General features: G+C 41.2%; 2 long non-coding RNA genes across 2 annotated transcripts; one reads left to right on the forward strand and one right to left on the reverse strand.

Annotated features, from left to right (window-relative positions):
- Nucleotides 1-18,152: 18,152 nt before the first annotated feature.
- LOC308577079 lies at nucleotides 18,153-23,923 on the reverse strand. Its single transcript, XR_014003417.1, has 2 exons — nucleotides 23,802-23,923; nucleotides 18,153-18,585 (listed from the first exon to the last, which is right to left on the reverse strand). It is a non-coding gene; the product is annotated as an uncharacterized lncRNA (long non-coding RNA).
- A 9-nt stretch (nucleotides 23,924-23,932) lies between these two features.
- On the forward strand, nucleotides 23,933-26,382 carry LOC308577051. Its single transcript, XR_014003388.1, has 2 exons — nucleotides 23,933-24,028; nucleotides 26,237-26,382. It is a non-coding gene; the product is annotated as an uncharacterized lncRNA (long non-coding RNA).
- The last annotated feature ends 1,152 nt before the right edge of the window (nucleotides 26,383-27,534 follow it).

The raw sequence follows: 27,534 nt of genomic DNA on the forward strand, positions 1-27,534 counted from the left end.
TTTGTTTAGAAACCTTCAAATGAAGGAGATCTTTCAATGTTGATGTGAAACTCAAGATCCTTGACATATGTTTAAGATAAAAATTTAAGATTAACCATTTGTTTTAGAAGGCAATAGGGCAAGGAAGGCAAGAGGTGAGCTGGTAATTAAGATTCCTTGTTGAGACACATGTAAGATATATTACTACTTATTTGTCATTTATAGATGTAACAATATATAGCTCTTTGTGTTCCATATAAGGACAGGAGGATATGAGTGTATCTTAAAATTGGTTATAGCAATCAGCCAATAGGAAATTCAAGCAGGCTGATTGAACAGAGGCAGCCACAGGAGGAGCAAAGGGGGGTGGATTAAGGAAATATAAGGGCTGGCCATAATGGCAGGAGGCAGGCCAGAGCTTGGTAATCATATACCACTGTGCCTCTCATTTATTTGTCTGACAAATAAATTATTATTTTAATTTCTCTGTTGCTGCGTTGAATATTTCATTCCAGCTAAGCGTTAACCACAAGCAGGGTGCTACAAAACCACAGAGCCTAGGGCTTGCCGATCAGAAGTTTGGCGGTTCAAATCCCCGCAACGAGGTTAGTTCCCGTTGCTCCGTCCCTTCTCCTGCCAACCTAGCAGTTTGAAAGCACATCAGAGTCCAAGTAGATAAATAGGTACTGCTCCGGCGGGAAGAAAAATGGCATTTCCATGCACTGTTCTGGTTTCGCCAGAAGCGGCTTAGCTATGCTGGCCACATGACCCAAAAACTGTCTGTGGACAAACACCGGCTCCCTCGGCCAATAAAGCGAGATGAGCGCCGCAACCCTAGAGTCGTCTGCAACTGGATTTAATGGTCAGGGGTCCCTTTACCTTTAAGAAAGCAAAATTCAGATCTTTGCAACCTTGTGCCACCACTTTGATTCTGCTCACAACAAATGAGCTTTTCATTCCTATTTGTGTGTTCTTGAACACCCTAGCTACAGGAACCTCCCTACTTCTTTCGCCAGTCTACTCCAGATAGATGTAAACTAAATATTTGGTTCCTTCTGTGATTCATGAATGGTTCAACACTTTTGAGTGTTTTGTTCAAATAAGTTTTTTTAAAAATAAAAATGCATTTTATAATGCATTTCCCTGATTGCTTTTTCAACTCCAAGCTCTTCCTCTCACAATTTCTGACTTGCAAGGCATTTGATGGTTCACATCCACCAGGGAGAGGTGGCCAGCCTTTCCCATTCTGGATGTCTTTCTTATTAATGGGCAGGACTCCAGTTGCCCCCCCCCCCCTTTAAAAAAAAAGAAACAGAGGATAAGAAAGCTAATTTAATTATTGAGTAAATTATTAGGCCATGTTCACACCACACATTTGAAGCACCATGATACCACTTTAAACAGCCAAAGAATTCTGGGAGTGTAGGTTGTTAACAGTCCTGAGAGTTGTTAGGAGACTCCAGTCCCCCTGTTCTGGTGATTTAAATATATGGTGTGAATGTGACCTTAGTTTCTGCCACTTTTGTTCTCTGACTTACAATCACGCCTGCCACCAGATTTTGTTTCTCAACACATTGCATACTCTCTAACATTTCTCAGATGAAAGTTGGGATGTTCATAATAATAATAATAATAATAATAATAATAATAATAATAATAATAATAATAGTTATTTATACCCCCACCCACTCTGGGCAGCTTCCAGCATATCTAAAAACACAATAAAACATTAAACATTTTTTTAAAAAAACTTCCCTATACAGGGCTGCCTTCAGATGTATTCTAAAGATTGTATAATTACTTACCTCCTTGGCTCGGGGGTCACATAACTCTATACCCTCCATACATTTTTTTCTGATGAAAATAGGGACGTCCTAGAGAAAAGCAGGACATTCTGGGATCACATCAGAATCTGTAAATCCGCGAATGTTCCTGGAAAACAAGGACACTTGTAGGGTCTGGCATTGGCCCTCCATTCTGCTTTGTCAACGGGATTTTACTAGCAGAAATCTGTACCTAATGTGAGTATGAAACCTACCACTGTGTGATAGAGATCTTTAATAAATTCTCTTGGTTTAGTTTTTGAATTCCAAGTGACCTGATTTCCTAAGTATAAATCAGTTAAGAAAGAAAAAAAATTGACTGTATTCTAAAGTGCTTCCAGATTTGAATATCCCATGCCTACCTGCTGACCTAAAAGCACAGCTATGTTAAATGCTACTTGCAAATGGATATTTTCATTTCCCATGAGAAAACAGAACAACAACAACAAAAAGTCTGTAAAAGAAATGCAGGCAGCTCAAAGGATAACCAAAAGAAAAGTGTGAAGGCTTGTTGGAACTGTGGTAAATAATTATGATGTTTTTGTTACTTTTTGAATTTTAACAAGGAATGCCTCAGAGTTTAATGCTAGGAGGTTGGTAGCATGTATATTTCACTCAAGGTTTCCATGGTATTTATTTATTCACAGACAGTATTCCAAGTCATACAGAGCGATACATTGAGTACAGGCTCAAAACATGCACGTGCCCAAAGTTCCATATGCTCTGTTCCCCATTCTAATTTCTTGTTTATCATCATTATTTTATTTTATTTTTATTTCACCAAGCTAATGTTTTTCTTCTAGGTAGTGACTTCAAAGTAAGCAAAGCATCAAAGGTCTGTATTTTCATTTTAACAGCTTCTTTATTTCCCAAAAATATATTTCATTAACTTTCCAAAACATTAACACAAAAAATATTTATGTAGGGAAATAGCTGTCATAATTTTATCTCAATGCATTATTCAATGCATTATGGCAATGAAAGTCCTTTTCTAGTTAGCTTCAAATTAGGATGCAACATTTGTGCCAGTATGCAAATGGATGGAGTCCTTCTGTTCATGGAAGACAAAGACTCTGATCTAGGTGAGATCTCTGGAAGCAATAGGAAAGTGATCTTCACTGATTCCTTCTCCCTGCATCCTCCTGCACCAGCTCCCACACTGTTCGGAAGAGTCCTCAGTTCTCCAAGACAAACTTCTGGGGAGTGGGGTGGGGGGGGGAGAGAGATTGGCAAAAACAGCCTCCCACTTCCAAAAGCCCTTCCATTCATAGAATGGACCAGCTGGGTTCAGTTCAAGGGAATTTATTCTAACATCCATTGCTTTACATTTTTATGTTCACCTACCCAACATTTCCCCCCTTTATTGATAAAATTGTTTTGTTTCTATTTCTATTGTAGCTAGCAATGTTCATCCTTAAAGCCAAGTATGATGATGATGATGATGATGTTGCTCTCTACCCATGTCTATTTAATTTATTTTCTTACATATGGACAGCCTTCCTTCTGCCACGGAACTCAAAGTGGCATACATGACGTTCCCCACCCACCCAGGAACTAAGCTAGGGTTTCCCAACCTGTTAGGGCTCAGGAGCATGCTTCAAAATTGAATAAACTGTTTTGGGCACCATAAAACACACATTTCATTGGACTAAAATTTGCAAGCTTCAGAATCTTCCTCCAAACAGACAAGAAACAAAACAAACATAAACAGACACACACCCCTGACAATCCCCCAGAACATTTTTTATTTAAATAAAATACTTTGGAGGGCAGGCCTTAGAGGTCACCAAGAGGGTTTTTTTTGGGGGGAGAGGGTACTATGGTGCCCATAGATGCCATGTTTGGGACCCTGCATTAGCTAGATATCTGTCAGTTTAGCCTCAGCAAAGTGGTGGCCTCATGTGCCTTCATACCTTCGGAGAGGCAATTTGTTCTAGGTGTTTCGCTTTGCAATGCAATTTTCTCTTTTTCCAGGCCATTATTTAAATAATAATAATAATAACAATAATAATATATTTATACCCCACCCATCTAGCTGGGTTTCCACAGCCACCCTGGGTAGCTCCCAATAGAATACTAAAAACACAATAAAAGATCAAACATTAAAAACTTCCCTAAACAAGGCTGCTTTCAGATGTCTTCTAAAATTCAGATAGTTGCTGATTTCCTTGACAACTGATGGGAGGGCGTTCCACAGGGCGGGTGCCACTACCAAGAAGGCCCTCTGCCTGGTTCCCTGCAACCTCACTTCTTGCAGTGAGGGAACTGCCAGAAGGCCCTTGGAGCTCGACCTCAGTATCCGGGCTGAATGATGGGGGTGGATATGCTCCTTCAGGTATACTGGGCCAAGGCAATGCTTGTCAGTGATCTTTTTAACCTCCTCAATAGTTTATTCTCCTTAGAAACTTGATAAGGGCAAACAGTGAAAGACAGTTGCTCCAGCAGGATTCCTTGGGAGGCATTAATTGCCTTCACTGCCTGCTCCCACTTCACATCCTACAATCTTGAGTTGTTATCCTTTTCCACATAGCCAATTACCATGCAAGAAACAAACTGAAGAAGGCAATAAACTCTTGCAAACACTGAGGTGGAAGGAATTACACTGCATCTTTGATAGGCCACACTTTGAAACTTGGAATGGATAAAATCATGTTTCAATAGTTAATAGAAAAATAATTGCTAAAGCTGTTGGAGCAGCAAAACAAAACGCTTATCTCTATCCACCACCTCCAACTATTAAAATGTCTGGAAGCAATGGCATATGAAAATAAAGTGAGTAGCTATTTGATCACATCTTCCAAGCAGCTTAAGGGGAATATAAAATACCATAACCCCCTGCTTTCCTTAGCTTCAGCCCCAATAAGTTCACATATTTTCTGATTTGTGAACGGTGTGAGACTTACCTTGACTCATGCAGTCAAAAACTTTGACCTTCAAAACATGGTGTGTCAGTTTGAAGCAGCAATTCTCAAACTAGTTCTCTTGAGCTCTAAAACAGTCGCTTTAGCAGCATAGTGCTATTTTTCTAGAGAAAGAGGTGCTGGGACTTGCCCTGAATGCTTCCCTTCTTCTCTTATAATGGCAATGGTGCCCACCTGAGAGGTGCTGGAACTGAGTTCTGGCTTTAAAAATGCCCTGCAGAAGGGCCCCAGATTCATAGTTAACAGGAATGAAAGCTGATCCACAGTTTGATTATATAGTGATACCTCAGATGAAGTACTTAATTCGTTCCGGAGGTCCGTACTTAACCTGAAAATGTTCTTAACCTGAAGCACCACTTTAGTTAATGGGGCCTCCAGCTGCTGCCGTGCCGCCGGACCCCAATTTCTGTTCTCATCCTGAAGCAAAGTTCTTAACCTGAAGCACTATTTCTGGGTTAGCAGAGTCTGTAACCTGAAGCGTATGAAACCTGAGGTACCACTGTAGAAGACATCCTGTCGGTATTTCTAATGGATCAAAGTTTCAACTTACATGGTAGAAAGTATTTTCTCTCTTTGGGACTCGTTGAAACTACACACCCAAAGTCCTGGACCTTGGAGGAATATGAGCTGGGAGGGCCTTTCTCAACCAAAAGGTGGCCAGTTTGGAGAACTGAGGATTGTTGTTGTTGTTTAGTCACTTAGTCGTGTCCGACTCTTTGTGACCCCATGGACCAGAGCACGCCAGGCACATCTGTCTTCCACTGCCTCCAGCAGTTTGGTCAAACTCATGTTAGTAGCTTCGACTACTCTACTCTCAGGCAGGGTGAGGCTCACTCAGAATACAGAGGTTAGGAGAAGGTAGCAAGGCTTAGTCTGTCCACACAGGAACAGGTTCCTGTTCAAGTTCTTGCTGCAGAGTTGTAAAAATGAAATACAATTGAATAGAGCAGGACCGTCTTTACCCAGGGGTGCATGTAGTGCGGAGCACCCGGACGCCGAATTCTGGGGGTGCCAAATGTATTCTGGGGGGCACAAAGTGTATACTTACTGTATACCAATCCCTCTTGATTGGCGGCAGTGAAAAGCAATGGAGTGAAATTCCCCACCCCCCTCCATCGTTTTGTGACTCCATAGTGTGAAATATTCCCGACAAGTAAAAAACCAAAAGCAGTTATTTCCGCTGTGTCATTGTTACAGGTGAGCGATTTTCCTCCCCACGAAAAGGTCAACAACTTTGATTTTGCCCCCATAAAAAACTTGGGGTGGCTAAACTAAATTTGGGGGTGCTGGGCGGATCTTTGCACCCTGGCGGCACATATGCTAAAGACAGCCCTGGAATGTAGTTGTGACTCATTGATCAGTCAACACCTGCGTCTCATTCCTTTACTTTGGGCTATGGGTTCAAAGAACATTCTAGATAAGTTGATGGCTTCAGGTACTTCTGAAGAGGGACATGTTGGGTTTCACACATGGTTGCTATAATAAATGAATGACAACTGGAGTCTTTCATACGAATAAGAAGAGCTATATTTTTTTCTTCTCCGCTATACAGTAGTACGTGCCAGAGCCTTGTGTAAAGGCTGATTTATTCTGGAAGACTTGCAATGTGTGGCACAGAGGCAATGGGCATCTCAACCTGGCATTCGAAACAGACCTAATTAAAATGGAAACATGCTTCCCAGCAGAGCATAGTAAAAGGGCATAAATTTCAGAGAGCTCCATCTAATTCAAGCAACTCAAAAGAAACCATTTGAATATTGTATCTCTTAGCTGAACAGGATTTTAATTTCAGGAAAATTTCCCAGAGTGATTGAGTAGCAATTAGGTTCAGTGAGATCTATTAACATTTAGAGTCATAGTCCCCCTCCCCCACAAAAAGTATATATAAGGCTTAATTAATTGCACGAACAACTGATGGTTCTGTCAAATTGGGAAGTGAGTTCATTGATCTTAAAATTAGGCTTAGCACAAGTGAAGGACTGATAAAATAATTTGCAGGCTGTGACAAGAAGGCTGGGAAGGATGAGAAGTGTCGTAAAAGGAGGGCAGATGCTCCATATGCAAATGAGGCTGCATGGCTGCAGTTTCAAAGGATAGTTTTTGTCCTCACATATCATTTACATACTTGTAATCCCAACAGTTGGGTTTCCACAAGATTCCTATCATCGAATGTCACAGGTCAATTTTCAGCTTAGCCTTCGTCCCTCTGTAATATTAAGTGGCTTTCCTGAACCAGCAGAGAGTGCTCATTGTTGCTTATGTTCACTCACTTGAACGTAAGTGAACTACCCAGACTGTACAGAAATTTATTCATGTATGCAGCTACAGTGGCAAGAATGTTACTTGCCCAAAAATGGAAAGAAGAAGTCACAGCGAAAGAAGAATGGATAAAAAAACTTACGGAACATGCAGAAATGGAAAAACTTACCAGAAAAATAACAAATCAATATAACATTTTTTAATAAAAGAATGGAAATGTTTTATTGAATATTAACAAATAAACTGTAAACAGATAAGAACATTGGCGGGATTATTGTAATAACCTGCAGTTTTATAAGAGTATGTATTTAAAGTAGATGAATAAATGAGTAAATTAAGTTAATTTGGAATATGCAGAAAATATAAAAAACAAATTTAAGGAACTGCAGAAAGAGGGGGAAGGAAGTCAAGTTTTGAAATGTTAAATGAAGAAGAAGTGGAGGAGGAGGAAGAGGAGAAGAAGAAGAAGAATTTAGGCATTTTTCTAGGAGCTATTCTTATATAGTGGTATCTCAGTTTTAGAACATCTCCATTGATGAACATTTTGTAAACCCGGAAGTAAATGCTTCGGTTTTCAAACACGTCTCAGAAGTCGAACATGCCACACAGCTTCTGCTAAGTGTGAGGTCCTGAGACCAAGCTGTCGGCTATTGAGTTTTCAGTTTTCAAATGTTTCAGAACTCAAATGGTCTTCCGGAATGGGTCACATTCAAAAACCGTGGTACCACTGTATATGTAATTGTTTTAATGTTTTGTTTTTGTAATAATAATAATAATAATAATAATCTGCAATTGTTTTTAATATGTTTTATTGTATTGAATTAGGAGGGGTAGGTAATGGCCACTATCTCCCCTCACCTTCAGCCAAATACTCCAGTGCCTAACCGCCCTACCTTACAAAGTTGTGACCATTTGCTACAAGGTAGGCGGAAAACCAAATGGCCAGTGCCAATTGGCCAAGTGGAAAAAATTCCTACCAGGCCCCTTCAACAGGTGACTAACCGAGGTCCATAGCAAGGTCAAGAGATAAAGAGCCCAACCTAAGGGAGGGAGGGTGGGAGAACTGACCAAGCAGGGAGGAAAAGGGACGCGTCCTTGGCCGCGGGAAGTTTAAATAGCCCATGGCACACCCCCGGACCGTCCAAATTGGATAGCCTAGGGATAACGTGGCTGAGGACTCTCCAATGGCACAGGGACTATCCCACCCCGTGCGTGTGGGGAGGGCTTGTTCCTAGCCCGTAACATACATAATTTCCCTGGGAACGGGAAATGGCTTTGATAAATTATAGGTTGTGGCCAATGTTAGACCTATCCAGAGTAAAAAGGTAAAGGGACCCCTGACCATTAGGTCCAGTCGTGACCGACTCTGGGGTTGAGGTGCTCATCTCGCTTTACTGGCCAAGGGAGCCGGCGTACAGCTTCCAGGTCATGTGGCCAGCATGACTAAGCCTTCTGGCGAACCAGAGCAGCGCACGGAAACACCGTTTACCTTTCCGCCGGAGCGGTACCTATTTATCTACTTGCACTTTGATGTGCTTTTTAACTGCTAGGTTGGCAGGAGCCGGGACCGAGCAACGGGAGCTCACCCTGTTGCGGGGATTCGAACCGCTATCCTTCTGATCGGCAAGTCCTAGGCTCTGTGGTTTAACCCACTGTGCCACCCGCGTCCCCCCTATCCAGAGTAGACCAACTCAAAATTATGTTATTCTTTAATTTCAAAAGGTCTAATTTTAGCGGAACAAGCATTCAATACAGCCCAATGACTGGCCCTAGGACACCCATTGAGCTTCATGGCTGACTGGGGATTTGAATCTGAGCCCTAATCTAACAAACCAAACCACAATGGATATCTTATTGGCTGGGCACATGGAGGACAGCTGTACATATGTGTTTACTAGCTCAGTGTTTCTCAGTTCTGCTTAGAAGGGGCAGTTAAAATATATTGAAGCAGTCATTTTAAGCATTTCATAAAATAGATGATTGTAAGAAATAAATAAATGACACAGGGCTAAGCTTTTCACTATAATCTAAATTAAACACACACTCTTCTCTCACACACAGAAATCACCCCATTGCTTCAAACAAATGCACAACTTCTGTTTTCTTGTATTTACATTAGCAGAAAATTTCCTGGCTGGAAATCTGTTCCTTGTTGTCCCACAGTAGATGGGTGAGGAATATGAATGTGATATGAAGGTGCTAAGTGGATAAATTCAATAATTAAAGAACAACTCCCAGATATAGATCCCATCAATTAGGCACAAGGTATGTGTAGGTACTTCAAATCTGAAATCTCAGTATCCTAAGTTTTATTAATTACAGCTTTTAATTAAATGGCATCTACTTCCCGAAAATGGCTGAATATTTTTATTGCCATGCTTTCATGTCTACATCCCATAAATCTTTATACAAACTGTGCTTTGCTCTGTATTTCAATTAATGCTTGGCATTAAAGAAAGTTGCTTCCCATTTCTGCCCTTACCATCTCATTTTGATACAACTCGGTTTGATCCATTATGCATTCAGGTGGATACATTATGCTAAAATTATATGGATTCTCCTACTGGAGTCTCTTGAATTATGTGTTGCATGTTTATGATTTGTAATAAACCATTTATATTCTAACCATTCTTCCAGAAACTTTCTTGCTGCTGTAGCAAATACACACACACACACACACACACACACACACACACACACCTTTAAATACCATTGCTTGGGGAGGGGAAATCCCTTTAACAAACCAGTTTACTCTGAACAAGTATTTGCAAACCCAAACAGGAATCAGAAATGTAATTTACTCCTACCCATCTTTAGTCATTTTATTCTCATTTTAGTTACTTTATTACTTAAAATATATCTGTTGCATGATGACGTATTTGTTGGGGCCAGCGGTCACGTTGCTGAATTTGGAGCTTTGGAGTAATAAACACAAAGTATGCATGGAAGCAATCTTCATTTTTAAGTTATAGTACATAGTGCAGAGCTTTCTTGGTTTGTTTATGGCAAAACTGTGCAATTTGTGACACACTAAACTGACTACAGCCTATGAGCCATATATTGTGACCTGCTGGGTGCAATTTTAATAGCTCCAAGTTGGCATCAAAATAAGGACATTTACTGAAGCCTTTGAGGGCTGCTGTTCATGGCATTTGGACTGTGCTTAGAGTGCATTGTGGATACAAAGCTGAAATAGGGATATGGCGCTTCAAATACTCATTCAGCCCTGAAGCTCACTGAGAAGGAGGGGATTTGAGCCAGCCTCTCTAGCCCTGTTCAAACATGCAGGCATGTCCCACTGCCTTCATACATTGTGAAGGGCCATAGCTCAGTAGCGGAGTGTCTGCTTTGCATGCAGGAGGTCCCACATTTAATTCCCAGCATCTCCAGGTGGGACTGGGAGAGAATTCAGTCTGAAATCATGGAGAGCTTCCTCCAGGCAATCTGGCTAATGCTGAGATGCTGCCAGGGAATGATCTGAATCAGAGGATTGGGGAATGCATTCTCAGGCAAATCAGCTCCTCTTGGAAGAGGAGGGGGGGGAGATTTGTGCCACCCCCATTTCCAGCGGTTTCAGGAGCAGAGAGAGACACAGACACTGAACAGCTTAGACAGGAGTTACCTAGTTATGAGATAATGGAAAGTGAAACAGAAGGGAGGGAACAGCCAGCAGAGATGTTATTAAAGTGTTTGGGGGACCCTCTCTCTCCAAGAATTAGGAGGTCTGTCCGTATTAGTGAACAAAGAATGCAGAGAGGAGGGACTTCCTGTTGGCGCCACGGATGTTGCGGAAGACGGAAGAAATAATAATAATAATAATAATAATAATAATAATAATAGTAATTTATATTCACCCTCCCCAGCCAAAATCGAGCTCAGAGAGGCTAACATCAAGTGTATAACACATTAACCTAAAATCAGGCAATCAATTAAAATACACCCTAAAATCTGATCAGGATCAGAATAAAATCTAATCAGATGCCAATCAGATTAGGGTTGGGAACCTTAAATGCTCACCAGGCTCAACTGTTTGTGCTGAACCTACAGTATATGGGGCTGTGAGAAAAACTGGGAGGCCACTTTCATGCAAGTTCTTATGAAAAATGAGGGGGAGTCAGACTGACCAAAGGCCTGGCAGAACAGCTCTGTCTTGCAGGCCCTGCAGAAACATGTCAAATCCTGCAGGGCCCTGGTCTCTTGTGACAGAGCGTTCCACCAGGCCAAGGCCACGGCCATGACCAAAAAGGCCTTGGCTCTGGTCAAGGCCAGTATAATCTCCGTGAGGCTCAGGACCTCCAAAATGTTATTATTTGCAGACCGTAAGGTCCTCTGTGGGGCATACCAGGAGAGGCGGTCCTGCAGGTATGAGGGTCCTAGCCAACTGCTCTCCTTGTGGAGTGATGTGGAATTTTGCTTGCAACCGGATCACTGAATAAAAATAATTATAAAATATAAACTGCTCATTAATTCTTGTCTGTGAAGTTACTGAAGGGAGGGGATAACTCTCCACGCCTGACAGATACATGGTCAGGCTTGGTGTGAGTCAACTTCCAATGAGGACAACAGACTGTAGCAAGGAAGCTGCTCCAGTTGTGTAGGGTCACCCAAACCTGGAAAACCAGGGTTCTAAGATGTGAAGGAGCGTAGGCTCCCAGGTATAAACAGACACCCTTCCAACTCATGGGTGATGACCAGGAACATAACAAAGAGAGTAGGGCAGGTGCATTATCTCCATATCTCCCTCCACAAGATGAACAACACTGGAAAGGGCTTCTCATATAGGGCAGAATAACCTGACTCACAGATTTTATCGTGATGATAAAATCGGAGTGTGTAGAACCTAATATGCCACCTCAAACTCTTGGGAGGTAGGCTAGTATCTAGATCTAATAAATAGCAGCCACAATCTATATTTCTATTGATAGCTGGATAAATAAGAATGATGGTATTCTGAAATTCACCATGAGACAACCTGGGAAAAGGAGCTTTTCAATGGCACTCAGTTTATGGAAACTCCCCTCCCACCTGCCTCCACCCCAAAATAAAGCAAGCCGAAGATCTGTGTGGCTTTTCAGGCATCTGTGGCTACTTACTGCCGAATCTGGGTAGCAGTTATCTGACCTGCTGTGAATGGTGATGTATTTTATTGTATCTCGAGATTTGATTTTATTGGAATTATATTGAATTGTTACGAAGCGACCTAGGATTACTGGTGAAGGGAAGTATTAAAATATTTTTAAGGAACTTGGGTTTCTCAGACCTGGTTTATCAGGTGTAGTTCATGCCACTATGAATGCCATTAGCATTATTTGAATGGCATAGTCAGATGCTTCCATAGTTGCTCTGATCAGGACAGGAGCTTCAGCACAGCCCCTTACTGATGTGGGTGGTTTCAATCTCCTATCACATGCTTGGTGCAACAGTAATTGTTTCCCCTGTACCTCTCCAGCTATTCGCTACTCCTAAAAGGAATACTTTTGTAGGAAACAGACACTTGATATATACTGGAGTGCTGATGATCCCAGAAAATGCATATGTTACAATGCTTTGAACTTAAATCTAGGTTCACATATCCAGCACAGCAATGGACCCACAGCTGGGTGTCTCTGAAACATCTATCTTTGTCAAACTCTCTCTTTTTAATTGTTGAGAGGGGAATTATCTTGAAATATTTTTGCACAGCAGAAGTGCTATATAAAGGGCAAATGAGCAACATGAAAGGGGTTTCTAATTTTATACATCTTTTCTATAAATGTGTTACTTTGCAGTGAGGCTCTAGATTGCGTATGCTGGGCATAAACAAGTTTGCAATCACTATTCTAAGGAATTTTCAGTTTCAGCTGAAGCACTCTGCATATTGTTCCTAAGTGCATAGAATATAGGATCCAAAATCCACTTGGTAAGCTATGACTGTTAGAGTCCCATCTCACTGGGTAACCTCCATAATTGTTGTTGCTGGATGGAAGAGCAGGTTCTGAGATGCCTCCCTGTAGCTCTTATATATGGCACAGCCAAACACTATTGACCCCACAGAGTATGTGTCATGCCTTCAGAACAGGCTGCACTTGCAGTATGAATAGCAGCCATTCAGTGTATCTCAAGGAAAATGTGACAGTGAACTGTCTCTGTGTGCCTGGTAATGCACGAATTCTCACATTCGTTAGATCTGGTTTTCTAGTTGCTACTTCACAGCTGCTTATTTGCACATGAGTAAGTCTTCAAACCACAAAAAAACCAAACAAACAAAATGGAGCCTATAGATCAAAGTTATTAGCACACAAAACTACAGTGGATTTATTTGCATTTGCATTTCCTCTGCTGTAACAGTACCTAGCTAATGTTTTCAATTCAAGTTGCAATGAAGGACACGGCTGGCATATTGAGAGCAATTCTATTCCCCAAGGCGGGGTGTGTGTATGTGCGTGTGCGTGCTTTTGTATAGCTGGTAAGACCAGATGTGCTACAATAGCTGAATGTCTATTGCATTTTCTGGTATAATATAAATGAATTATACTTACGAACATAGGTATGCTTACTAGTAGCTTTGATATTTAGGTAGTTAGCAAGAGCATTTACAAGTGCAATGTAAGTATGCTTAGAATAATTGCTTCTTTCTCAATGAATTACTAGTATAGCCCAATTATATAGTAATTCTTCTAATATGGAAATATTAGATTAAAGGACCTCTGGATGTTTAAGTCCAGTCAAAAGCGACTATGGGGTTGCGGCGCTCATCTCACTTTTCAGGCTGAGGGAGCCAGCGTTTGTCCACAGACAGCTTTCTGGGTCATGTGGCTAGCATGACTAAAGCACTTCTGGTGCAACAGAACACCATAACAGAAGCCAAAGTGCACAGAAACACCATTTACCTTCCCACCACAGTGGTACCTATTTATCTACTTGCACTGGCAAGCTTTCGAACTGCTAGGTTGGTAGGAGCTGGGATAGAGCAAAGGGAGCTCACCCTATTGTGGGGATTCAAACTGTCAACCTTCCGATCAGCAAGCCCAAGAGGCTCAGTGGTTTAGACCACAGCACCACCCGCTCCAGCCAAAACTATGTTTTGTACCATTCGATATTGATACCAGCATATGTGGGATAGAGTCCCTTTTCAACATTTAATTGTCACTATTAAACACATTTTGCAGAGATCAATACAAAACATTCATGTGTTTCTTTTTTTGAACAACAACCAATAGGTACGGATAAATTCAGACTTTGAATAGAATCGAGCTAATGAGAATTAATTGTGCTAATAAGGATTTGTAACGGAATATGCTGAGTGAACCATTAGCTTTGTTTTGGTGTAACCCTGCTTATGTGACAATGCTATATAACATTTGGGGCTGATGCAATTTGTGGCTGAAGGCTATGATTAATTTTGTTGTCCTTTGCTTTTAGATTTCTTCACTAGTTCCAGGAACAAGAACCCTGGTGTCTCCTGGGAATCTGTGCTAGTATCCACATGGCTTTGTACAGCACAACTGCCAAGCCATTAAGCCACTTTCAATCCAAACTTCAAGTTCAGACAGGTGTTAGCACAGTGGGTTCTGGGAGAGTGCTAGGGAAAGTGCTGGCATCTGCAAAGAAAGATAGTTTGCATGTCACATTATGAGAGGCCTACCGCAGACTTGCATACAGCTGAGCCATGTTGCTGCCAGCCATTGATTTAGTGCCCAAATACACGAATTTTTACTAATTCAACACAGCAAGGTCATTTTAATTCACTTCATCTGGTCTTTCCATTATAGCAGCAAAGTGTTCCAAGGAAACCTTGAAGAATGTTAAGCATTGTTGTTACCTCTTGGCCTATCTGAAGCAAATTGGGAGCACAGATTTCCTAATACAGCAGCTGTTCCAGGCAAGCCCTTTTGCTTCTGGAGCCATTGACATCATTACAAATTTGATTAAATAAGGATTTCTCTCTAATGCACTAAGATGTGAAAATAGATTCATTCTCCTTGTGATGCCGGTACTCAGGGGGCTTTGCAGTCTAAGCTCATTTGCTTTGCCATTTTTGTAGAAACATTTCCTTAGGCATATTTATGGATCAGTGTGATGTTCACAAGCAGGAGAATTTGTTAAAAGCACTGTGTGCTGGGCCGAGCGAATTGCAACACTACACAGGTTGCCTCTTCAAACTTCTGTCCAAAGCATGCGCCTAGTTATATGAAAGGTCACGTCTGTTCTAATAACTAGCAGAGAACAAACATAATGTAAGGAAGAAACACACACAAAAGCATAGCTATCTACAGGTAGAGAGAGAAAAAGACACATGAAGATCCAGTTATACAATCCATGCCCCCATGTGATATAAGCAGAGTGCTAAATGTGAGAACTTTGTTCCACAGGAGCCACTTGAGATCTTGCCTCATATAAATGAAAGAACCAACAACCAATTTTGCCACATCCCTAATCAATGAAACTGTAGTTCTCATTGGCCCGAGGAACCCTAAATGCACTCTCCACATACATATGTGCACTGACTCCAGCCTAAATGCTATAAATCAGAGCACCTCTCAGCTCAGACAAGTTTGCAAGAAGGGGGCAAGAAGCATCGGGTCTATGCTGTGTTAGTTTTTCTCAAGCTTTTCAGCCATGACCTCCATTTTGAGTGTTAAAATCAGAATAAAGTATTCTGGCTGAGAAGAAACATGCAAGCAGAAACCCTTCCACAGATGAATTCTAAGGTCACACCACTTGAAGAGGGGACTTTATTTTCTGAGGGAATATTCTCTACTTTCAACTTCTGGGCAAAGACTCTCATTTTAACTTCTATAAACTTTTTAAACCTAGCACTACGTAAAACCAATCTTCAAGTTTTGTTCATTTCAAAAACTGCCTGGTTTCTCATTACAGTGGTACCTCGGGTTAAGTACTTAATTCGTTTCAGAGGTCCGTTCTTAACCTGAAACTGTTCTTAACCTGAAGCAACCACTTTGGCTAATGGGGCTTCCTGCTGCTGCCACGCCATCAGAGCACGATTTCTGTTCTCATCCTGAATCAAAGTTCTTAACCCGAGGTACTATTTCTGGTTAGCAGAGTCTGTAACCTGAAGCGTATGTAACCTGAAGTGTATGTAACCTGAGGTACCACTGTATTCCTGTTTCCCACCTACCCACTTTATGTACTGGTAAGAGTGGGGCTGACATCTCTATCCCCATTCCCATCCCGATACCACAACACTCAACTTCTGGCCTGGCTGTGTTTATACTTGGTCTTGATGAGGCCAGAGAAGGCTGAATGCTGGGGTCATCTGTCAACAGCTCCTTACATAGAGGAACATTCATTCATGTCATTTGTGTTCATCTGCAACCTCAGATATAGGTCCAGATATAGGTTTATGGCATCAGAGAGAATGAGGCCTCAGATATTGGAGTCAAGCAAACATCTTTGGGATGGAGAGGGTGCCAAGAAAAGGAATGATATTTTTATCCTTCAAGATAGAATAACGGCAAAACATCACCTGTATGGGCTAGTGAATAAATAGTGAATAATTGAATAAAGGAATTAATGGAAAAATGGGAGGAGAGAAAAGTTCTGAAGTTTTCTCCTCTTTCATAGTTGAAGAAGAGCTGTTGTGAAGAAGACCAGAAAGCCTACTGAAAGTTAAAGTAAAACACACAATCCTGTATTATGCTATCACAATAAGATAAATACACGAAAGAAATTACTATGGCTTATGGTTGGCATTTGTGGTCTGACTTGGGCATTCAGTTATTCCCCCTCTGTTAGTTTTATGGTCACTTTGGAGTAGCAGATGAATTCATGTTATTTTTTCAATTTCAGTATGAGCACAAACATATCCATATTACTACTTGAGAAGCGGTCTTACTATTCTCCAGCTCCAATAATGCTTCAACATTTTTACCTCTAGCTGTAGAAATTGGGGCCCTGTCAACATTAGACAGTTCAATGACATTATAAGAAGTGGGCTTAGGTTTCTTCCTGATCCTGCCATTTTCTCCTTTTCACTGCAAGAGTCTATTCTGTACATTTCCCCAGCTCCATATTGTAGAAGATGTGAAACATGAAGCTGTGATAAACCACAGATGCACTGGGAATCTTTCTTATATTAAATTGCTTAAATATCTGTATCAAAGGTCAAAGATGGTGATGATATGGGGAATTGAAGGAATGCAGTTCTGCACATTATCTGCCCAGCTAGAACTGCCAAAACCCATCGGATTCCATTAAAATGGCACATTAAATATCTATTCTTTCATTTGAAGTCTAGATAGGACTTCCTCAAGTATATAATGTGGACAATTTGGCAGGTAAACTGCATTGCAATGATTATTAGTGAACACATTCTTTCTGATACTTAATCAGATGCTTAGTCTTAGTTTTTACTTATTACTTATGCTGGAGTGATCCCTGCATGGTGAGCAGCATGCTGACATTTGTTAGCTTGTAGATTGGTTTCCAGAGATGTACAACTCTCCGTAAAGGCTGCTATCACACTTTTTTACTAATTGCACGTGAGCAGCCATAACTAGCCAATAACTATGTTGTATTTTGTTCTAGAAGCACTAGTTGCAAGGTAATCACAGAACAATGAGAAATGGATGTTCTCTCTGGGGCAGGATTAGCTTCATTAAGCACAAATCAGAATCACAGTCTGGAAATCTGCAGTTTGGATATGAGCCTTAACAAACCCAACTGTGGATTAGTCACACACCAAACAGATGATGCAGTAAAACTGTTCCTGGACCAGGAAACATGAAATAGGATACTGCATCATTGCACACTACATGGACATGGGAAACGGCAAGTCATATTGATATTTGAGTTGTATAGGGAATTATTTTAAAGAAGAAATATCAACAATGTGACCCCCTAATGTAACCTGAAATTGTATAATCCAGGAATCTTTTCACCATTGAGTCTGTTCTTTGTGAGAGCTAGGCCTGAAATCAAGATTCCAGTGCTAGAGCAGTGCTTGATGATTTGCAACCGTTGTTACTGAGTCTTTCCACCACATGAGGGAACTACTAGGGTACCAACAGAAACAATGCAACGGATGCCTGGATTGAGACTAACAGTGCATACCTGCTCATTTTTCTCTAGAAGTTCATTCCATTGGTTTCAGTTGGATTCACTCCCTGGCAGGTGCATAGTGGATTGCAGCCTTAGGCAGAAATCTTATAACAGAAAGCCAGACATCAGGCACATAAACTCAGTTGAATTTACTTCATGGTAAATGAGTAGTATCATGCACAATCAGCCAAGACAAGAAGCAAAGAGGTAGAGAAATCTTCTATTGACCCAGTAACTGTTGGGAAAAAAATTAGCAACCTTCCCCTCCTAGCAAATCAAGCATAGTTGGAAGTATTCCTTCTCTAAGGCTAAAATAAAATAATCAAAGCACAGAATGCTGTCCCTCCACCTTGCTCTTCTGGTGTCGAAACTGAGACTTGTTTGTCTGTGGGACTGGGTCAAGAAAGCGGAAGACAAGGATGCAATGTGTGGGCATGTGTCACATGAGCACCAGTGATGGACAGAGCCAAGCCAAGCTGTTTAAACTGATACTGTCCAGTTCTTTATTCTTCAGTGCTTGGGTAGCAGCTATCCCATCCTCCTTGAAAGGCAGAGCTGGTCACCTAATGAAGCAGAGTAGGCGATAGATAGTCGGTCTCATATCAGTTTTGCACTTACTTTGTACTGTTGACCAGTAGAGGAGCAATTAGTGGGATACCAGTAAATTCAATAGGTTGATTTTTTTGTTTTATTGGTCATTTTGGCAGGGATATGTGTGAAAGGTACTAAGAAGGAAGAACAGATGAACACCCTGGGGAACTTTTCACAGGTGAGTCTTGAGATTTGGGGACCCATTGGCAGGTTAACTTGTATCTCCTTCTTATAGATATGGGCTACTCGGTGGGCAGAAAGCCCTCCCACATCACCCAAAGAGGTGTGATCTGGAAGGGCATGGTATTATCACATCTCCACCAGGCAGGCTAGGCTTGCCCAACAACACCAGGCTCAGTAGCCTTTCAGAGAATAATAGTTTTCAGCCCAGTCTTTTCCCATTCAGACCTCCTTTTGTTAAAATGAAGCGGCCCTAGTTTCACCCAGCTCATGGTCTCTGCCTTGTCATTTCTGACCTCTGTTTACAATTCAAATCAAAATTAACCCCACCACAACTTTCTAGGCCATGTAAATAAGAAAGATACAGAAAGCCAGCCATTTCAGATTGAAAAGTTTCATCTTGGAAGTACAGAACCATGTGTGATAGACAGATCTTTTATATGTTATTATTTTGGGTAAATCTGCATCTTTCTCATCTGATCCATTTCTGATCAGATTAACTTCCCAGTTTACAACAGAACTGCAAACATGTTGGTTGCGTGGTGGATAATAAATACCTATAATTCCAATCTGTGTGTGCAAGTAATTTGTTTCTGAGAAAAGGACCTTTCCTTAATGCAATTAGCAGGCAAGGTAATTACTGCAGTTGACGTGCGCTAGAGAATTATTGATCTAAAAACTCTATAATTTGGGTCTGACCACCATTTTATTTGTATTTTGTTGTCAAAAGAGAGAAAGACATTGTGTCCAGTTCCCCTGGACTGTCAGCAAATGTAAATTATCTACCATGCTGAGGCAGCTCACAGATATCACCACCAAAAACACACACAGCCCTATTTCCCTAAGGTATTTCTCAGGGATTATATATCTATTGTATTGTTTCTTTGAGCTGTATAGAAATAAAAGCTAGAAATTTGTCTCTATGTATAAATGTTTCAAGGTCATGCTTTTCAGATTATAGTTAAAAATCAAAGAACCCAAGGGCAAGAAACTAGGATATCCTTAGTCAACATACACTATAATCTGGGTCATCTTTGCTAGTGTCAAAAATAGCAAGTTTAGACCCAGTACAGACACACTTTTTAACATTAGGGCACATGCAATATTTTAGGGAATTTGAACAAGATTCCTTTAAGCAGCCTTTTTGTGGTGGAGGAAAAGTTTGGAGATATTCATTGTAGATTATCTGCAGTCTCTTAAAATTGCCTTTTGGCATAATTGCAGCAGTTGTAATTCACAAACATCTAAATTGGTAGGGCGGTGAAGTTGATCTATTAAATAAACATATACACATATATAGATTTGTAAAGGTTTCCTGAGGTTCCTAAGGTGGCTACGCTGTACATTAAAGCTGTAATTTCCTCATTTCTTTAATTAAACCTTAAAGAGGAAATTAATTTCTGTCCATTGAAATTTTTCCCCAGGGGAAAAAAGAAACCTAAGCTTTTAGCATAGGTTTACTGGCTCAGTATTGTGTCTCCAGTTGCAAGTTTCTGTTCTGACACTTCTGAGGAAGACTTTTAATGGGTGAAACAGTAGCACATCACTCTAAGACATCCCCCCACCTTCTTCTTCTTTAAAGAAGTGTTCTTCAAGCATCATCACGATCCTTGGTTTCATATCCAGTAACATGTCAGTCATTGTAATTAACATAATGGTCCTTATCACAACACATGAGGACAAAAGCTATCATTCTTGTTACACATAAGGAAAGATGATTTAATCTACCACAATCACTTAAGAATTCTCTGTTTGAATGAATTCCTAAAATGTAAATGTAAAGCTGAGAGGGAATGAGATCTGTCCATCCCTACATTTTAGCACCATTTTACCCATTGCACTTCTTTAAAAAACTTATTTAAAGCCAAACAAAACACCAGACAGTACCCTGTGAGGATTCTGCAAGTTTGGGACGCTGGATCTGCATGCCCAGTAAATTTCTTTATCAAAAATATACATTGTTTGTTTGTTTGTTTGTTTGTTTGTTTGAATTATGTATATGCATACTGCTCTTAGCTGTTCACAAAACCTCAAAGTGAGTGAAAACACTGAAATACATTAAAATAACAATTCATTTAAATACAACTTAAATTAAAAAAGCAACAAGATTATATTGCCCAGCATCAACCAGGCAAAGAACATCACTTAGTCCAGGCACCCCCAACCTTTGGCCCTCAAGATGTTTTGGATTACAGTTCCCATCATCTCTGACCACTGGTCCTGTTAGCTAGGGATCATGGGAGTTGTAGGCCAAAACATCTGGAGGGCTGCAGGTTGGGTGATGCCTGACTTAGTCAAATGCTTGAGTGATTAGCCCTTATTTATTTAGGCAGTGATTGAATGATTTTTTAAAAAAATATACAAATGTGACTTACTTGAAAGAAGACCTCTAAACAGTTTACAACAATCTACAGTGGTTATTAAAAAAAATGGGACTGTGCACAGCCTCTATGATCTGGGACACAGCTGCAGTCCAACCCTAGATCAACCTGCAGAACACTCATAAACTGCACCCTGAATCTGATCCTGACTTAGTTTGGGAGCAGGGAGGTTTACTTAGAGTTCAACTCCCTAACTTAACATATAGTGGGGGTGGGGGAGACACCTTGTGTCTCCTCTCAACTTGACCAAGAACAGGGATGCTGCCCGCACTGCATTTATTGCATTAATTGTTCATTCCATTACTTATATTGATGTTATCTATTGGGAGGGCAGGGAGTGGAACTGGGACCCCTGCTTCACCGCAGGTTACTTTGACATACTCCAGCAGTGGTGTGCCAAAACAGACGACTTCACAGCTGTTTTCCTTTTACCCTATTCATGATGCCATGTCGCAGCTTGCAGCAGCAAATATGTCCAAGCAGCTCACACAAAAATGACAAAGGCACGAACTAAGACTTTATATGTCAAAACAAGTACTTCAAAACTGGTTCAATAGGGTATCAGCTGCCAGTTCATAGCTTTCGACACCCATGTTATATGTTGATGGTGAGCTACTCCTGCACAAAGGGTCACTGTGGCATTCTGCACTAGGTGCAGCTTCCAAACCAGACCCAACGTCAGTCTCACATAGACTGAATTGCATCATTTCTTCATTTTGCTATACCTGTACTTAAATGTATATTTCCAAAAGGTTGCAGAGTTCAAGTCTGTTAAACTTATTTGTGGCCTCATTTTCCAGCAACAGGCAGAGAAAGCATAATGCTGAATTATTTTGCCGCTCTGGTCTAAAAAGACACCTCCTTTAGAGCAGTTTTGCTGATCATACACCAAAAGCTAGGGGAACCCTCCAGCATTACTTCAGAATAAGTGCTTTGGCAAATTGCTCGAGTTCTTAAACAGAATCCAAAAGCCAGACCTCTGACATGCTGAAGTGCAACAGTAAAAGGGGAAAAATGGATCCAAGAGAGCACAACTTTGGTTGGGTAATCATGCATCAAAAGTGTTAGGAGACTTGTATACCCTGGAGGTGCAATGAGAATGTTATTATTCCCTGACAAGTACAGCATCTGGGACTGGTTTTGTATTGCTCTGAAAAAGGTTTTGTTTGGAGGGGAAGAATTATTGCTTTTGTATAATACACAAAAGTGCTGTTGGCTCTTTCGACTGGAACATGCATAGCAGTTCAACAGTATGAATGTGAGAGAGCTTACAACCACAACAGCACAACAAAACAAGGCAAGGCACTGAGCTCCAAGGATGCATTTGAGAGCCATGCCTATCACCCAAATTGAAACTGTCCAGTTTCCAGCTTGTTATAGTCACTTTGACTATTGATTTTATTTTATTTTATAAAAAATGAATAGAGAATGTGACTCATTTCATTGTAACAAGTCTGGTTTTTTTTAGAGGGATTCTTCCATGCACAGCTTCTAATGTCAGATCTTTGTCTCTTTGGCTTTTTGGATTGACCTCTCCCCATATCTCCTGAATCACTCTAAAACATTTGTTATTTAATTTCCTTTTTACTAGCAGTGCCAAGCAAGGAAATGACCATCAACTGTAAACACATTCCATTTGCCAGAATATAATCCATAGTAAATGCATCAGAAATGGTTTCAGTTTCTAAGAAAGCACACAGTGTGTGTGCTGCACACAGCACTTCCTTCTTCCCTTACCAGCCTTCCACAGCCATCTCAGGCTAATCAACAGAGAAGACATTGATCTAAGTGGTATCATGACCTGCTGTTGATGGAGAAGTGGATATTATGAACCAGCTTACTCCTGTGATCACACTTTATAATGTACCATCATATTGTGTTGAGCCAAAGCTGATTGTCATTAAATCTTTGAGGCTGAAATCTTCGAAAGAACACAATGCATTTCAGCTAAACAAGTAAAAATCTGGTGTAGGGAGCTGTTGAAAGGTGACTCCAATCTTCAACTCCCCCTTGCTTCATTATCGCCAAGTATGAACGTAGCTAGGCTGGAAATTGGCTGGTGTGGTGATAGGACGGAGATGGAAGAATTGGCCCCCACCCTTATCAGTAGATAAATGTTAGCTCTTTGTGATTAAAAAATACACAAATAGTTGAAGATAAATCTCTTTACTTGTCAGGCTGGCAACAGTTTAAGAGCAAGTATTCTTTACAAAAAGGGACGAGGGTGGCGCTGTGGGTAAAACCTCAGTGCCTAGGACCTGCCGATCGTATGGTCGGCGGTTCAAATCCCCGCGGCGGGGTGAGCTCCCGTCTTTCGGTCCCAGCTCCTGCCCACCTAGCAGTTCGAAAGCACCCCTGAGTGCAAGTAGATAAATAGGTACTGCTTTATAGCGGGAAGGTAAATGGCGTTTCCGTGTGCTGCGCTGGTGCTGGCTTGCCAGAGCAGCTTCATCACGCTGGCCACATGACCCGGAAGTGTCTCCGGACAGCGCTGGCCCCTGGCCTTTTAAGTGAGGTGGGCGCACAACCCTAGAGTCGGACACGACTGGCCCGTATGGGCAGGGGTATGTTTACCTTTTTATTCTTTACAAACTCCTCCAGACAGTGTCTGCACGAAGTCCTCTCACCTTCACAGTCAAAGATGGAACAAACAGGAATAGCCAACTAACTCCCAACTGTCACCTCCCAACTGCCAATTGCCAACTGCCACCTCCTTTCCCCATCTTTTCTTTGTGAAATACATTCCCTGTGGAATTACATTACAAATACAGGGTGGAGCAAAAGTAGACATGCTCCTTTAGAATCCACTTTCTTTGTTCTGGACTCAAGTTCGCCGTCATCGTTCACAATATCAGTAAAGAAGAACTTTACCTTTTATCTGTCTCCACTATTCTTTCCAGCTGCCAGCCTCAAATTAAACTGCCACTTCATTGTGTGTCATTACAAAGAGAGGAATTTGGGAAGTTTGGTCAAAGTTCACAAACCCATTTACAAAAGCTGGTTCTAGGGTTTTTCAATGCAGTGACATTGATCATTAGTTAACAGACATATAAGACCTTTTAACTGATTGACACATTAGTATTCCATGATTGAGTTAAATGTTTCCAACTCTTTTCACAACAAATCAGTTCATTAGAGCCGAGTTGAGCCAGGGATCCAGCTATGACACAAACATGTCCATGTTTCAAAAATTCCCCTTCTTTTGGGTGCTTTTTATTGAAGGGTGCTAGAAAGAGTGTGAAAATATTGGTGGGGAAAGAGAGGAGGCGTTCCCTCTTTCCTTCTTGTAAGCAACTGGGCCAAAAACTTCCAGCTTTGATGTGGTGCATTGAAATAATGAAAATCTGCCACAGTACAGTGCAGGGAACTGGGACCTTTGGCACAGGTGCTCTTTCAAATGGGCATCTGGGTGCACATCTGCATGCGTAGTCAAACAAGCATCCCATTTAACTTCAGTATGATATGTGCCAGAATCTGTATCCAAACGCAGGGCACAGGGGAAAGGGAAGTCATCCCCATGGTTCTGAGACAAAAGGGTGACAGTGCAGTGAGACAGGAATCTCATTGCTGTGTTGCCACGGCAACTGGGCATAGCTCCGTGTCTTTCTGCACTGTGCTGTGATGGGACTGCAATGAAAACACTCTCACACAGCAGTGCAGAAAGACAGTGAAGGTCATCTGTTTGCCTAAGCAACACATGGACAATTCCCTCACTTCTTAGTCTTGCTTTGTTTACAATGAGTTCTGGTTCTATGTAGCCAGGTCTGATTGGTTGCACTCCGAGGCCCCCAAGTAAAATAACTTCACACTGACATGTATTTTTGTTTTAAGTTATTGGGCTAAATTTAGGCCACAACTTTATTGATTACAGGAAAGTGAGTGGTATTGGCTTAGGCATTGGCAACTGACTATAACTGACTCCCACCTCTCTGGCAGGTAGTCTGGAAGGGTAAACACCAAACGAGGAGGCAACATTGATGAAGACCAACCAAAGATCACCCCTGGGTTCCTGTGGTCCTGGTATGGCCCTAGCCCCTCAACTGGACTTCGGACAAGATCCAGGACCCCCAGATTCCTTTACCAGAATACACTTATTCATGGAGGGGCAGGTGATGGCTGCATCTTCCCTCCCACACACTTCACTAAGCCAATGCCTAACCACCAAACCTTACAAAGTTGTGATGATTGCTAAGGGGGTAGGCGAAAACCAAGTGGCCAGTGCCAATTTGCCAAGTGGACAAAACTCCTACCCGGCCCCTGTTCCAAAACAGGCGACCGACCAACATCTGAAGCAAGGCCAATGCAGCAACCTATAAATAGGAACGGGAGGGTGGGTGTTTGGCAGCACAAAGCAAGTGCCTTGGCCACGTCGTGCTGGCACTTTTAAAGGCCCCCCAGTCACACCACCTGCCTCGGATTGGCTCAAACGGCCTGGCGTAATTGTCGGGCCATAATGACAGGCCTGGGATACGCCCAGCACCTGCCACCTAGGTGGTGTCTCAGGGGCCTGAGCACAACCAGGACCCTCATTAAGGAGGATCCCATATATGTAGTGACATGACACGATTCCTGATTGTCATCCAAGCCAATCAGGAATTATGCCTGTTTGTGGTGGAGTGGAGTTGCAGAATCATGAAGTTGCATAACCAATTAGACTTAGCTACACAGAGCCAGCACTCTGGGCAAACAAAATAGCAAAGAGTGTCTATTTGTTATTTAGGTTTTCAGGGAACTAGGAAGTTATTCCTTTTTAATGCAAGCATTTTCATAGATAAACATTAGACTCTGCATTGCAATAAATCAAATAGTGCAGTGGTCAGCGTTGTGCAACTTGTGTTTAATAGGCAACCTAAAGCAAACAAAATAAACTACACATGCAGATTGTTAGAATGTCACTGAAGAGCGTCTGTCCTGGTTGAGATTCATAATAAAATAATCATGAATCATTGGGGCTTTTTTGTTTAATGCAACTCTACAATACACATACATGACTGTGAAAACTGTGAGACGTTTCATAGAAGATTCCATATTGCCTGCTCCAAATTCTTTTTCTTCTTCCTAGACGTTCAACAGATTTTTTGAATTAATGAAGCCATTCTCAAATCCCCTGATGGATGTGAAGCAACTGGCTCCATTGAAAAACAAAATGAAACTTGACTACAGTAATTTATCTCTCATTGAATAAAACAGTTGTTTATTCATACCACACTGAAATAGTAGATAAATATTTCATGAATAGCTCTTGGAAAAGTCTTTTAGTTAGTTTTCAAGTCTTCTCATTTGTTAAACTTCTCGGAAATGTTTTCCAAGACAGTTAATGACAACTCCTATGCTCCAGGGATTACCTCTACACCTATATGATAGCTCCTATCTTCATTAAAGAGCGTTACCTTTGTAATGGAAGAAAACAAGTCTGTCTTAACAGATACCTGCTGACGCCTTTGATAGAAACAAAAGGTTTTGCAGGAGGAAGCATGAAGAAATTTGAAACCCGTCTACAGAGAAAATTCTGTGATTATCAATATAGAAGTAGCAGAAAAGAAGCATGAAATGAAATAGAAAGCTGGAAGGCAAGTACATCCACAAAAAGGGAAGTGTTAGAAAACATTACAGTCAACTTGAAAAACAGTAGTGCCACACAATCCATCCAAGTCTTACAGATGTTCATGGAGGATGAATGGTGAAATCCACACTGTAGGTTAAACACTGATTGGTAGGAGTCAGATTGGATGCAAATGTGTATGGCAGTTTAGGGCTGAACTAGAGTCACTGTCACATTTTTGTATGTTGTATAGGTGATTTTTTAAATATAAAAAATAGCTAAATGGTTAATAAATGTGGGGAAGGGGAAGATTAGGATCGGGGTGGTGGTGGAGAAGGGTGACTTTAATCTTTTCCTCTGCCATAGTTTCATTCAAAACCAGCTCCCTCCCTGGCTTGTACTCACATCTTCCATTGTGAAAAGTACATGTGGGGTTTGGGGGGTGAGGGCTAAATCTTTGGACAGCAGTCCAAGCCAGGAACCAGACAAACCAGGTATGAAGAAGAAGAGGAGACTGAGGAACAAACCAGGACCAAGGAGAAAGTCAGGACTGAAGAGCAAAATGCAAAGTCACACAAAAATATATCACCAAGTGCAACTGCTCTGCAACAAGGAATATAAACAAGCAAACAAATAAATCACAGATGTAGACTTTTTCTTTACAATCACTCGTGTATTTGATAGAAGCAACATCAACTCGTGAGTCAACACCCAGACGCTGTTCGGGTACATTAAGCATTTCTTCCACCAAAGGGGCTTAATCATCGAGCTGATAAGATAAATCAAGATTATAGTCAACATCTACTTCCATATGGAAT

This window comes from Podarcis bocagei (genome assembly GCF_964188305.1).
Source record: "Podarcis bocagei genome assembly, chromosome: 17".
Lineage (NCBI taxonomy): Eukaryota > Metazoa > Chordata > Lepidosauria > Squamata > Lacertidae > Podarcis > Podarcis bocagei.